The sequence below is a fragment of the Pristis pectinata genome, chromosome 31 (assembly GCF_009764475.1).
Source record: "Pristis pectinata isolate sPriPec2 chromosome 31, sPriPec2.1.pri, whole genome shotgun sequence".
Classification (NCBI taxonomy): Eukaryota; Metazoa; Chordata; class Chondrichthyes; order Rhinopristiformes; family Pristidae; genus Pristis; species Pristis pectinata.
Genome location: NC_067435.1, coordinates 17,477,984 through 17,492,555, shown reverse-complemented (window position 1 = coordinate 17,492,555; position 14,572 = coordinate 17,477,984). Strand labels below are relative to the sequence as shown.

General features: G+C 41.7%; 1 protein-coding gene across 11 annotated transcripts in view; it reads left to right on the top strand.

The window, feature by feature from the left end:
- LOC127584938 (EVI5-like protein) overlaps window positions 1-14,572 on the top strand; it is a 210,844-nt gene that overhangs the window by 145,606 nt on the left and 50,666 nt on the right. The window lies entirely within an intron of this gene.

Genomic DNA, 14,572 nt, shown 5'->3' with positions numbered 1-14,572 from the left:
TCCTTATGCGTTTGCTGTTTAATTTTGACCCTTCTCCTAAGCCCTGCAATCAGAAGTAGATTTATTATCATTGATTGAGATGATGTGAAATTGGTTGTTTTGCAGCAGCAGTACAGTGTAAAGACACAAGGTTATTATAAGTTACAAAAATAAATAGTGCAAAGTAAAAAGGAATAGCAAGGTAGTATTCATGGACCGTTCAGTAATCCGATGGCAGAGGGGAAGAAGCTATTTCTGAATTGTCAAATGTGGGTCTTCAGGCTCCTGTACCACCACCTCGAGGTAGTAACGAGAAGAGGGCATGTCCCAGGTGGTGTGGGTCCTTGGTGATGGATGCCACCGCCTTGAGGCACCACCCGTTGATGGTGTCCTTGATGGTGGGGAGGGTTGTACCCATGATACAGCTAGCTGAATCAGTCCATGTGATGGGGCGAGATGAAGAGATGGTGCATTTTACAAAATCTGTGGTGGAGCAACAGTGGGCTTTACAAAATCCCGTGAAGTGGGGGCAGTGGGTTTTGTGATAGCATGTTATGGTGCACTTCCCTCGTACCCTGTGATGGATCGATGCCGGGCTTTGCTGTGATGGGGATTTTCCACTATACTGCAATAGGGAGATAATGGTATAACATCCAGATATAATATCCTGAGTCTGCTATTGAATCCAAATCATGAGGATTGGTCTGTCTTTGTGCCAATGCAGGTTGTTTGAAGAAAAGCTGTAAGTCCAGAGCTGCTGGCAAGTTGAGGACAAGAGACCCAGTGTTGGTGGGAGCATCATTATTTTAAGTAGTGTCAGGGTAATATACACGCTGATGAGGTACTTTGTAGACAAGTGGGTACGAGTCAAAGGATGGTAGTAGGAGTTGGATCAGTTAATTGAAGCCATGGATTGGGATATCATTTGGGGTGGCGAGTTGGTTGTTCGGTGGGCAGAAGGGACGGGTGTAATATTGTGAATGAACATTTGGAGTGAGGTGAGGATGGTGATTCCAGAGTCAATACCTCAGCATGTAGGGCCAGAATGAAAGTTATTAAGTAAATAAAGAAGACCTGCCCAAATTAGTTCCCAGTGTCAGACTATGGCCAGCTCTGGTAACCTTTCATTAAACAAGGTCACTGCAGGGCAAGCTGTGATCTGGTGGCCTGCCTTGTCTGAGACTGCATGCTTTGGAACAATGTGACCCAGTTCTTCCCACTACAGAGATTGACAGCAATATACAGACATCAACAGACATCCAGTCGATGCAAGTACAATAGGCAACGGGAAGTGCCTAGTGAACTTTGCAGAGTGGTGTAATTCGACCCAGAAACCAGCATAATCATAGGCCATACACAGACTTCCATTCATCAAGTGCTGAATATGGCAAGATGTTTCTAATTTTTCAAAAAATTTGAAATCTATTTGTCACAATATTCCCTTCAATTTCTGTTTGTGTACTTTCCAGTCCAATTCTGGGCCATAAGATCAAAGACTGCCATAGGAGATCTCAGATGAGGGTTAATGGGCATCAGTGTTGCCTGTGTCCGTACATGATTTTTGGATTTAAAAAATCAGCAAAAGATAGTAGTGTGGATGACACTTGAGTTTTTTGTTGCCACATCATCTAAGTGTACAGATTCATGGAAAAGGTGCAGAAACCACTTGTACTTCTAGGCCTGGGTTTTCGATGCAAGACTAACTGATTGTAATCACACAGTACAGTCTGTTTACTGTGGAGAAAAGTAAACACCTCTGGCAAGGGAGTAATGCTAATGTAGGGCATGGTATAAATCAGAGTTGTGTGTAATGAGGGTGATAGAATAATCGTGGATTGCTAAAGCAAATTAGCAGTAATAGTATGGAAGATGAATTTGTGGAGTGTATAAGTAATGGTTTTCTCGATCAGTATAAGAGGAACCAATGAGGGAACGGACTATTTTGGATAAATAATAATATAAGATTGCTGTTACCGTCATTACACACAACTGATTTATACCATTAATATAAAACTACTAGAGGAAATTCAGCAGATCAGGCAGCATCTGTAGAGGGAAATAGACAGTCAATGTTTCAGGTCAAGACTGTTCATCTGGACTGATTCATCCCCCTCTGCAGATGCTGCCTGACCCGTTGAGTTCCTCCAACAGTTTGTTTTTTGCTCCAGATTCCAGCATCTGCAGCTTCTTATGTCTCCATTCAAAGTGATATAGTTGAATCTGAAACAAGGGTCTTAACTCCAAACAAACTGAGGTTTAAGTTGTCTCAGGTAGATTGTGAAACTGTGTTGAAAGGTATGACAATAAATGAGCAATGGCTAACATTTAATGAATTAATATACAGTTTACATTAAATGTATATTCCCTTAAGGCAGTGGTTTTCAACCTTTTTCATGCTGCGCACCCCCAGAACATGTCCTTGTTAGATGGCGGCCCCCCAAAGCCCATAAAATCAAACAATCGATAATTCATGCATACAACATTTAAATTACTGCACATAGGCCCTATTGAAACAGTGACTATTTCAATCACCGATAATTACCAACGGTGTCTTTCAGTGTTCAGTTCAATGTGAAGGTTGTGCCTGTTTTGCACTGCAGAGTTTGTCCATCCATGGTGGTATGTGCGACAAACATACGCGTATGTCATCCTCAATATTCAGTCTTGATCTGTATTTGGTTTTCATGACAGTGACTGCAGAAAATGCTCTTTCGCACAAGTAAGTGGTTGCAAATGGTAACAGAACATTGACGGCTTTGCCGGACAGCAGTGGATACTCCTGGGAACATGCTATCCAGAACGACAACAGTGACGTTCAGTTGACCTGCAAGTGCAAAGTCCTGTCAGATGACAGTTCAGCCAATTCTTCTTGTTCACGTCCAGTTAAATCAGTAAGCATGCATTCAAACGGATTTCGAATCCAATCAAACATGCTTATGTCATCGTCGCCAAAATACTCATGGAAATAATGTGACAGCTGTTGAATATGGTTCAAAACAGTGCTCGCAATGGCCTCTGTCTTAGTCTCGTTCACTGTCAGAAAATCAGCCAGCAGCAGAAACACATCATAGATGCATTGCTCGCATCTCCCCTTCCAGATACGGAGTTTTTCTGGAAGGCATTGATTTTGTCATGCGTTTTCAGAACATTTGAGCCAGGTCCTTGCAATGATAGACTTAAGCTGTTCAAGATGTTGAAAATATCTGCAAGATAAGCTAATCTGGCAACTCATGTCTCATCTGTCAAGAACTGTGCCAATGATCCATTATGCTCATTTAGAAAAATGAGCAGTTCATCTCGCAATTCATATACATACTGCACAACGTGGCCTCGTGACAGCCATCTGACTTCTGTATGTAGCAACAAATGCTTATGCTCGGCTTCCATTTCACGGCATATGTTTTCAAACAAATGATGATTGAGTGGCCTGACTTTGATAAAGTTAACGATTTTAATGCACGTGGAAAACACATCTGCAAGATTTTCATCCATATCCTTTGAAGCCAAAGCCTCACGGTGAATCATGCAGTGGGTTGCTGCTACGTGTGGAGCTGCTTCTTTCACTTGTGCTACTAGACCCAACTTCCATCCCGTCATTGCGGTAGCACCATCCGTGCATACTCCAATATACTGTGTCCACACCAATGCCGATTGCACAAAAAAAAAGTGTCAAGCACACACCATGCCTTGCAAAACAAAAGATCTTCCAAAGCCTCTCCTTCCCAGCAATATCGAACATAAACCAACAACTGTGCAGCACTGGCAACATCAGTACTTTCATCGAGCTGAATTGCAAATCTGACTTGCTGAAGATGTGCTATCAGCTGGCTCTGTATATCTTCCGCCATATCGCCAATTCTTCTGCTTACTGTGTTATCAGACAATGGAATGGCTTTAGTTTTTGAATGGATTCTTTTCCCAGTACAACTTCGCACATATTTACTGCTGCAGGCAGTATAAGCTCTTCTCCAATTGTGTGAGGCTTTCTGGAACGTGCTATTCATAATGCTACCAAATATGATGCGCAAAGAGCCGCCTTATTTACAGTGGCGCAGGCTGTCACTTTGCCTTTCTGCTTGAGGTACAGCTCCTTTTGCCAGTCAAAGTATTGCTTCGGCTTACTGGCAATATCTGGATGCACTGTTGTTAAATGGCGCTTCAGTTTCGCTGGTTTCATTGTATTGTTGGACAGTGTTTGCTAACACAACACAGAGAATTGGTGCGCATTTGTCCCCACTGCGATGAAGCCATAAGAAATGTATTCTGGATCGTACTTGCGTTGTTTTCTCTTTCGGTTACCCTTATCCCCTTCGTCATCAGAATCTTCCAGTTTCTGGTCAGCTTTTCTCTTCAGAAATTTCTCCATACTCAGCAATACATTCTGGACAGTTTAATTACTATTACTGATAAACAAAATTATCAAAACTAATCTAAAACTTTATACGCTTGCGCACTTTTCATTTAACGGTGACGTCACTGTGGCGTAAATGCACAGTAACGATATTATTAAGGCACACCAACAACGTCACTCAGTCTCGCTAACACTACAGTGCACAACAGAATAGTAGTGAGTAGTGAACACTACTGACTACTCTGACTACACAAATCTAATATTAAGCAGCAGCTTACCAGAAGGGAACACCATCTAAGTCTCTAAGATTGTTGCCTGTAACAGATAGAATAGATATGGCCGATTTTCTGAATAGTGGAAAACTGGAGCAAGCAAGTAAGCTACGTCTTTGTAACAGGTCGCTTCTCCATTTTTTTTCTTGGCTTGCTCGCGGACCCCTGGGCAACCCACCGCGGACCCCCAGGGGTCCACGGACCACAGGTTGAAAATCTCTGCCTGAAGGCACAAAAAATCAATGGGAAATGTGGTTCAGGTGTGGCTAACGAGAAGAGTTAAAGAAAATCAGATCAAAGGAAAAAAGCTTAAAGTGTGGTCAGAAAGAGCAATAAATCTCAGGACTGGAATTTAAGATTTAATGGAGGACCACAAAGTTGATAAACGAAAAATGAAATGAAAGAGTAGATTAGTGAGAAACAGAAAAACAGATTGTAAAAGCTTCAAAAGATGGAGGAGCAGGCTCAAGGGGCCAAATGGCCAATTCCTTATCTTGATGTGTTCTTACTTGCTTTCTTATCCCTTGTCCCTACCCTTAAACTCTTGTGCACTATCCACACTTGCCTCCTCAAACTCCCAAAGCCGTTTACACACCTATTCTGCGTAAGCTATTTCCACACTTGCCTTCTTTCTTTTTGCCTCCCTGTGCCTGCCAACACTCGCTGCCTTTACCCAACATTGAGCTCCTTAAACCTGTTTCCTCCACTCATCATGCACCATATGATCCCCAAAGTGAATGTGTTTGTTTTATTGCCCATCGCCCATTGAACCACATGTCCCTGAAACCCTTTGTCTGACGCTGCTCTTTTTTTTCCCTTTCCTCCCATCTCTCCCAAATTCACTATCCGTTTCTTTGCTCCGGTCTGTAATTTCATCCATTTTTCCTTCTCGTCACTCACTCCTCCTTTCGCTCCACCCCATTAGTCCTGAGTTGCTCACCCTCTCCCCAGATCTCAGATCCTTACACCAACTTTATCCCCTCCATCATGGAACTTCTAACTCTGTGCAGCCTCATATATCTTTCCAATATTCCTGATTTCAGTATCAGAATATATGCACCAAAATAGTTTCTACTTAATCAATGTGGCTTTAATTTTTTTCCAGAGTTCATTTCCAAGCATATTTTGGGTAATGATAGCCAGAGTGTGAAACCAAGGGGCAGGGCGGACAGTATGTAATAATACTCCTGCAAATCAAGTTAAGTTGGGGAAATATGATTGAAAGTGAAAATTAGAAGCTTTATCTGAATATACATTGTACATTATAATGAACATCTGGCCATCTTGTTGAGACATGGTTACAGGTGACACGGCTGGGAACTAAATATTCCAGAGTACTTTACATTTCGAAAGACATAAGAAGTTAACATTGATGGCGAATTAGCTAACAGCAAACACTTGGGGTAAATGGATTACTTTTAATTTGGCACAGTATTACTGGATGGAAATCATGGGGATTGGTGTTAGGCTCAATCATTTGCAATCCATACACATGCAGCAACATATCTTTACCTTCATACTCCATTCTCTTACCAATAACCACTAATGATCCATTTACCTTTCTAATTTTTAGTACACTGCATGTTAACCTTATGTGTTTCATGTACAAGGACACCCGGATCCCTTCATATGTTGTCTCCTCATTTGAACAATATTCTGATTTTCTATTCTTTCCAACAAAGTAGGTAACCCCATATGTCCTCACTTCATCTGCCAAATTTAATCCAGCTGACTTAACCTGTATGTATTTTTCTGTAGAGTGTGTGTCCTCACAACTTGCTTTCTCACCTATTGTATCATTGGCAAGGAATGTCAATTTTTTGTTTTTGTTTTGGAAGGGGCAGAACGTGTTGAAAGAACAGTTAGGAAGCATATGGAGTCGTAGGCTTTGTAATTAGAGATAAACGGCACAAAAGCAGAGAAGTTATTATGAAGTTTTATAAAACACTAGTTAAACTACAACTGAGTATCCTGTCCAAATTTTGTCACCTTATTTTAGGAAGTGGATGTAAAAGAGATTTACTTGAAATGGTTCCCAGGATGAGGGATTTCAACCGTGAGCTTGGATAGGAAAAGCTGATTTGAGAGGAGATTTGGCAGCGCTGTACAGGTTCTTGACAGTCCTAGGCAGAATAAATAGATGGTATTTCTTCCCATTAGCAAGTGGTTCAAGAACCAGGGGCATGGACTTAAAGTTGAGCAAAAGGCACTGGGAGATGAGAGGTAAATTTTTTCTAATGGCGTGGTGATGATCTGGACTCATTGCCTGTTAGTTAGTGGAAACAAAGTCCATCAGTGCTTTCAACAGGGAGTTGGATAGGCACCGGAGGGAAATTAATACACAGAGCTGTAGAGGAATGCGATTATGTTATTGTAAGGGACCAGTATGAGTTGCATGGCCTCCTCCAGTACCATTATTATTTTTTGATCAACATTCGACTGCACGATATAAACTTGAGAATGTTTCAGAATTATCTACCACTCAATATGACTTGGGTTAAAATCATATTGTATAATACCTGCCAAATCCTCTGGATCTTTCAAATTGAACCCAACTGTGACCTAATTGGCTTAGATTGAAGTTCAAAGTCTTTTTTCTTCTAATTGGTTTGACTGCCATTTACAGGTCAATAACATTGCTGGCTTGGGACCTTACTCCACTGCCAATAGTACCTTTTATCCACGTTTTAGTTTCCCTGTTCTCCAGCAATTATTCTCATTAACAGTTCAAGAGCAGAGTAGAATTATTGTGATCTCCTCCAGCCCTTTGTGCCACCTCACCCCTCCCTTCCTCTGACACAAACCCTTTAGCAACCTCTCCTCTCCAGCATTCTCAAATGCCATTGCTTCATCCACACATTACCCTCCCTAAATCCACTGCAAGTGCTTAGCATGTAGTGTGAGTAAGAAGGTAACTGGAGATGAGAACATCCTTGCTTCATAGAATCTTGCCGCATGAACCATTGTTCCATCTTCAACTCTTTGTTCCATCTTCAATTCATATGCTTCTGCTCCATGGCAACACAATTATTTTTCTTGAAACACATTGAACAATATTTTTTGTTAATTATTATTGCATCTGTGTTCACCGCCTTTTCTCGTGTGTATTTCAAAATCACAAGTTGCTGTGTATGAAAATAAAATTCCCCACCTCGGTGTTAAAAACTCCACCTATTGTCTGCCCTTTCTCATGCTAACTTGGTGTGTTCTACAGTAAATGGGCTTGGGCAAATTAGAATTATATCCCTCATTAGGATAAAATAGTCCTGTGAAACATCTTGAACCTTTTACCACATTGAAGGCATTAACCCAAAGATGAAGGAGATTTGAGATGCCAAAATCTAACTGCTCTTTAATTTTCTTCCGGGAACTACATGGTCTGCTGGATATTTACAGCATTTTCTGTTATATATTGTGGTTGAAAAAACAAATTGAGCCGCCAACAATTAGATCCTTCCAGGGCAGACATTTCTACATTTCATCAAGCTTTGCATGTAAATAATTTGTGAATTCACTTCTGAAAGGCCTAACTCTAATTTTAACCCAGTGCTGCTGTCTTTCAGATGAATCTAACACAGGAAATAAGGTTATATGGTACTTTCAGCCGGTTCTGGTGTTTAATAATCTGATCTAGTTGTTGGCCTCAAATCTATTTTCCTGCCTGATTCCCTTTTACCCTGGATTTCCCAACATATCTACCAGCCTTAATAATGTGCCATCTTTGAGACTGGTACAATCTTCCTGGTATGCAGTGTCCAAAACTGAATGCAGTTCTCCAGATGGGATTTGACCAAAGCTCTGTCCAATTGAAACCTTGTGTCCGTACCTCATACCTCAGCTCCCAAGGTGAAGATGCAAGTTCCACTGATCTTTCTGATTGCTTTCTGTACTTGTGCACTAACCTTCAGTGATCTCCGTGCTTAGACAGTGTTCAACTAAATCCCTTTCCTTTTGGTAATTCTTTACTCGCTTGCCCTCTTGCTGTCATTGTCTCGGTACCATTCGCTACCCAAATGAGGCTCTCGCATTAAGATCACAGGGATACTTTCTCCATGCCTTACCTGTGCTACTCCACTCCCTGCCACACTTTCCTTAAAAACTGGATTCCCGCTTGCCAGTTGTTGAGACTTTCTGTGACTAACTTGGACTGAGTTTCTCTTTGACAACTCTTCAAATTGACCTGAAACATCAAGGACTCTCATCACTGAACCCTGGATGAGAGTCATCCCACTTGATTAGTTCTCAAGGCTGAATCCTTGTAGTGTACAGGGCATCTAGTTCCCATCCAGGTACCTTTTCAGTGCAATGAGGGTTTCTGACATGACCATTCTAGACCCTCACCACACTTTGGGTGAAAAAGACCCATTTTCAATTCCCCTGTAATCTTTTCCATTAATCAATGGCTCAAGTTATTAAACTTCCACTCTTTTAATTTTAATCCACTTTCCAAGATGAAACTATCTTTGACTTTATTTATTGCCCAACTCTTTGGTTAGAACTCACTGAGTATTGTGTACAGTTCTGGTCACCACACTACGGATCTGGTAGCAATGGAGAGTGCAGAAGAGATTCACCAGGATGTTGTCTGGAATAGAGGGCCGTAGTTAAAAGGAGGGACTGGACAGACTGTGTTTATTCCCACTGGAATGTCAGAGGCTAAGGGGTGACCTTGTAGAGGCTTACAAAATTATGTGCTTAGTGATGGTCAGAATCTTTTTACCAGGGCAGGTGAGTCTAAAATTAGGGGCCACAGGTTTAAGATGAGAAGGGAGAAAATTAAAGGAGATCTGAGCATTAAGTTTTTGCACACAGTTAGTGGTGAATATTTAGAATGAGCTGCCAGAGGAGGTGTGGAGACGCATACAGTTACAATGTTTAAGAGGGGTTTGGACAGGTACCTGGATTGGAAAGGAATATGGGCAAATGGGATTGGCATTGACAGGGATCACTGCTGGCATGGACAAGGTGGGCCATAGGGGCCCGTTTCTGTGCTGAATGTTTCTATTGAAGTTGGTGGTGGACACCTTGAACCACTGCTTTCCATCTGGTGAAGGTATTCCCAGAATTATGTTGAGTTCCAGAATTTAGAACAAACAACAACAAAGGAACAGTGTTAAATTTCCAAGCCAGGATGATTTTCTACCTGGAATGCAACCTGCAGGTGGCAGTGCTCCTGTGTGCCTGCTGTCCTTGCTTCCCTTGATTGTTAACCTCATGGATTTGCAAGGTGACATTGAAATAGCCTTGGTGAGTCCCTGCTGTACATTCTGTGGATGGTACGTACCCCAGCCTGGCAGAGGGAATGAATATTTAGAGAAGTGGGTGGGCTGGCACCTAAGCACTTCCTTTGTCCTGGTTGGCATCGAGCTCCTTGAGTCATTGGAGTGAATTCCTCCAAAAATTATTCTATCAAGCTCCTGACCTGTGCCTTGTAGATTGTGGAAAGATTTTTCAGGCCTTAGGAACTGAGTCAGTTGCCACAGGATACCCAGTCTCTGATTTAATCTCAGCCACTGTATTTATATGGCTGGTGCAGTTGAGTTCCTGATCAATTATGACCCCAGAATGTTGATGGTAGGGGACTTGGTAATAACATCATTGAATATGACAGGTAGGTAGTTAGACCTTGTGTTATTGGTGATGGTGACTTTTGTGGTATGATTGTTACCTGCCACTCTCTAACCCACACGTGAATGTTATCTAGCTGTTCTGCATACAGGCATGGACTGCTTCATTTTCTGAGGAGTTACGAATTAAATTGAACATTGTGCAAACAGCCTCCACTTCTGACCTTATGAAGGAAAGGTCATTGATGGAGCAGCTGAAGATTGGGCCCAGGACACCTGCTCGATTTTCTGGGGATATGATGTTTGATGTCCAGCTGCCACACACCGTTCTTTGTACGAATACCATTCTAGCCGTTGGAGTGTTTTTTTTTCTCTTGATGCACATCAACTTTAGTTTTACTAGGGCTTCTCGGTGCGACTTGAATGATTCAATGATTCCAATGATTCAATGCCTTGAATTGAGGACAGTGACTTTCACTTCACTTCTAGACAGCTGCTGTTTGGTTTATTTGGACCAGAGTAAAACCCACTTGATCGCACTGCTGACGACATCTTCCATCACTTTGCTGATGATTGAAAGTAAAGTGATGGGAAAGGGAGGGTAAAAGAGGGATGCTATCTAACCAGATTAGATTTGTCCTACTTTTTGTGGACAGGTCATACCTGGGTAATGTTCCACATTATTAGGTAAGTGTCAGTTTTATAGTTATACCAGAGCAGTTTGACTAGAGTTCTAGTTTCCGAGCATAGGCCTTCAGTACTACAGCTGGGATGTTATCTGATCCTGTGCTCCTTGCTGCATCCAGTGCCCCTGCCATTTCTTGATATCGTGTGGAGTGAATCAATTTGGCTGAAGACTGGTTTCTTGTTTTGGTAAGCATCTCTGAAGAAAGTAGCGATGAATCATCCGTGTATCACTTCAGGCTGAATGTAGCTGCAGATTGTGACCTTGTCTTTGGCACTCACAAAGCTGGGGTTGTCCTTGGAGTTTCCTCCACAATTAGCTGTGTAATTATCCACTACCATTCACAATTAGTTGCGGCAGGACCACAGAGCTTTGATCAGAACTGTTGGTTGTGACATTGCTTAGTTCTGTTGCCAGTGTGCTGTTTAGCACACAAATACTTCTGTGTTGCATTCTTTGCCACGTTGAGATAACATTTGTAGGTTCTCTTGGTCCTGGTTCTGTTTCTGATGTATCCTCTGCACTCATTGAACTAGATCTCCTGGCTAGAGGTTACGGGTTGTGGTAGAATACAATTCTGGTGCTACCACTAGCCCAGAACACCTCATAGTTGTCCAGTTTTGAGCTGTCAGATCTGTTTGAATTAATGTCATTTAGCAGTGGTCATGCCACAGAAGATGAGGACATCCATGGTCTGCAAGTGAAATTGTCTGTCGACAAGAACTATGAGGTGGTCACTGCTGCCAATGCTGTGATGGACAGGCATACTTGCTGCTGGTAAATTGGTGAAGTCAAATAGCTTATCCCTCAGAACCTGGCCAACTCTGTGTATGGTGGTGCTACCAACCCACTCTAGGTGGGTGATGAAGCACCCCTGCCTTTCTGCACCCACAGTAAATTCTGTGACCAATGCTTTTTCCAAAGTTGTTCAACAGGGTGGATTATGGTTTCATAAGCTATGGATGACTAGATGATGATCAGGTAATGATTTCTAGCCTATGTCTGACCTGATGTCATGAGCATTTGACTCCCTATTTTGGCCTCAATTCTATACACCTCAAAATAAAATCCTCAGGCTCTTCAGAAAACGACTCAAATCCAACCAAATTTCCCTCGAGTCTAAGTTTCTCTAGCCTTGGCAACATTTTCATAAATCTCTTCTGTAGTGCTGTCACATCTTTCCTGTAATGTGGCGAAAAAAAAACACTGTGCAGTACTCTAGATGTGCCTGATTAGTGTTTCATATGGTTGTAATTTGACCTCCCTGCTTTTTTTCTTTTCATTTCGCTTCAGGCAATGAAGGGAAATATCCTGTTTGTCTTTTCTTGCAACCTTGATCTGTGAACATGCACTCCAATGTATCTCTGTTCCTCTACACATTTTTGTATCCCAACATTTATCTCGGGTTCTCTCCCCTTGTCCTCCCCAAATACTTTCTCTTGCAGTTCTCTATAGTTGCTCCTTGCTGCCATCTTGACCAGTGCATCGATATGCACATTAATGTGCAGTGCACACCAGGGAACCAATCCAGTGAGTTGCAAATCACCACAGATTTCTGGGTGATTTTTGTCACTTTATTGTTAGACTTGCAAGGACACAAAGTTGGCAGAGATGTTTCACGATGCATGGACAATTGGTAGTGGTAGAGGCAGGTACAATTACAATGTCTAAAAGGTATTTAGGTACATGGATAGGAAAGATTTAGAGCGATATGGGCCAAAATCAGGCAACTGAGCCGAGCTCAGGTAGGCAGTTTGGTTGGCATCGACATTGGGCTGAAGGGCCTGTTTCCATGATGTATAACTCTGACTCTAGGTGGCCCATTTTGAACTGCTATAAAGTACATAGCTGTCACTACTTCCTTCAGTTTGTCAGTGCCATGAATTAAAAATCCATCTGGCTTTTCATCATGTGCGTTCTCTATGTAATTTGGTGAGATTACTTTGTTTAAATTGAGATGCTCAAGCTACCACTTTAGTGTTTTTCCAAATATTCACATCAGCAGAAATTATTGATTATGTAACTCAAGCTTTGGCCCCAGATGTCTGACTATTAGATTGTAATTTCAGGAATTTGTGGCTGAAAATTTGTTGGAGCTAAGGACTGATAAATCCAATTCTAGCTCACTCCAAAATATACCAATTCAGCAAATTTGAATCATTGTGCGTTTGAATAACTTAAAAAAAAATCAGAGCAGATCTTGGCCCTAATTGAACTTGTTGCTAGTGAAAAATGTTAAGGAGGATTCGGTCTGTGGCTCTGTTCAAAATAAAAACAATTTTCTACAGAAAACTTCTTGCATTTCACCACTCACACCAGACCAAAGTTCATCATGTTATTGTCAAATTGCACATACTTGTGAGTGAACAAAATCCATTGAACCCAAATCAATTTTTGGTGCAATCCTTGATTATTCAGTAGATCATTTTGGAACAGACTGATGACTTCGTTCTTGTGCATGGACAGGGTGGTAGGAATCAGCCAACTGGTAGAATGACCTGATGGAAAGCATTAATCAGTATGTCTGCAGGGTGAAAGTGGAGCTTCCCCCTCATCCATCACCTTGGGAGTTGTCCTTTTGAGACTGCTAACTTGGTACATACTTATATCCTCAAGGGAGGCCCCTATGGAGCTCTGAAACTAGTAGGAAAACTGACTGACAATGTGGTTGTGAGTTGGATCTTCAGATATCAGAGTATACATTTTAGCCCATGTAATAATCAAAAAGTAGACTGGATTTCATTGCTATTAGAGGAGTTGGTGGGGATTCAGTGCAATGGACTGTAAATCAATACAAGGCTCGAGCAAACCTACCTGCTTCTCGTGTAATGACATTTGGTAAGGTGTATGAATTGGTGTCCCCCATTACGTGGTCCTCATGACAAAGCAGAAACTTATGAGAACACATGGTCAAATCTGAAGGTTCTGCAGGATGTACACCCTACTCCAGGGTCTGTGTACAGGTAAGTAGGTGACTCGCTGAGCATCCCTTTCACTTTCCATAAAAGTGAAGCAAAATCATTCACTGCAATTCATTCCAATTGCTATCTTTATCAATGAGAACATCAAAAGGCCTTTATTGCCTGCTCCATAGAATAGTTCTCGACTAAATTTGAGAAATTTTATATGTTTAAAAAAAATGTTAATGCAAGGTAGGGGTCTATGAGCAGTTACTTTGTTTCTGAAAAGTCAGTGGAGTGACCTTTGGATCTTTTATACACTCCTGAAATAAAAGTGTTTATTTGTACCAGCTGTGGACAATGCTGTATGTTTGTTGTAGTAAATGGCTGTTTATGCTTGAGGCAGCCAAAGACCAAATCTGGCTTTTCTGACTAGCAACCAGTAATCAATTAATGGAACAGATTCCATAAGGAGGATCATTTTCAGAATGCAATGTTCCAAGGGCCATAGCTGCAGCAGTTATTCAATACAAAGGTTGCATTGTGCTAAATAACCAAGAAAATTCCTACATCAGCTCATCCTGACACAGCAAGTGTTCATTTTAATCACCCATGTGTGGTCTGTTCAGAGAATGGAAGGGGAGAAGAATGCTGAGTTGTCAAGGAGGGTGGAGGAGAGAATTTGGGAGGTAGAGGTGATGAGGCCTCTTCCCACTCCTCCAATCTGCACTCACCTGTACACTAGGGGCAATTTACAGCAGCCAATTAACCTACCAACCCACACATCTTTGGGATGTAGAAGGAAACCAGCGCACCTG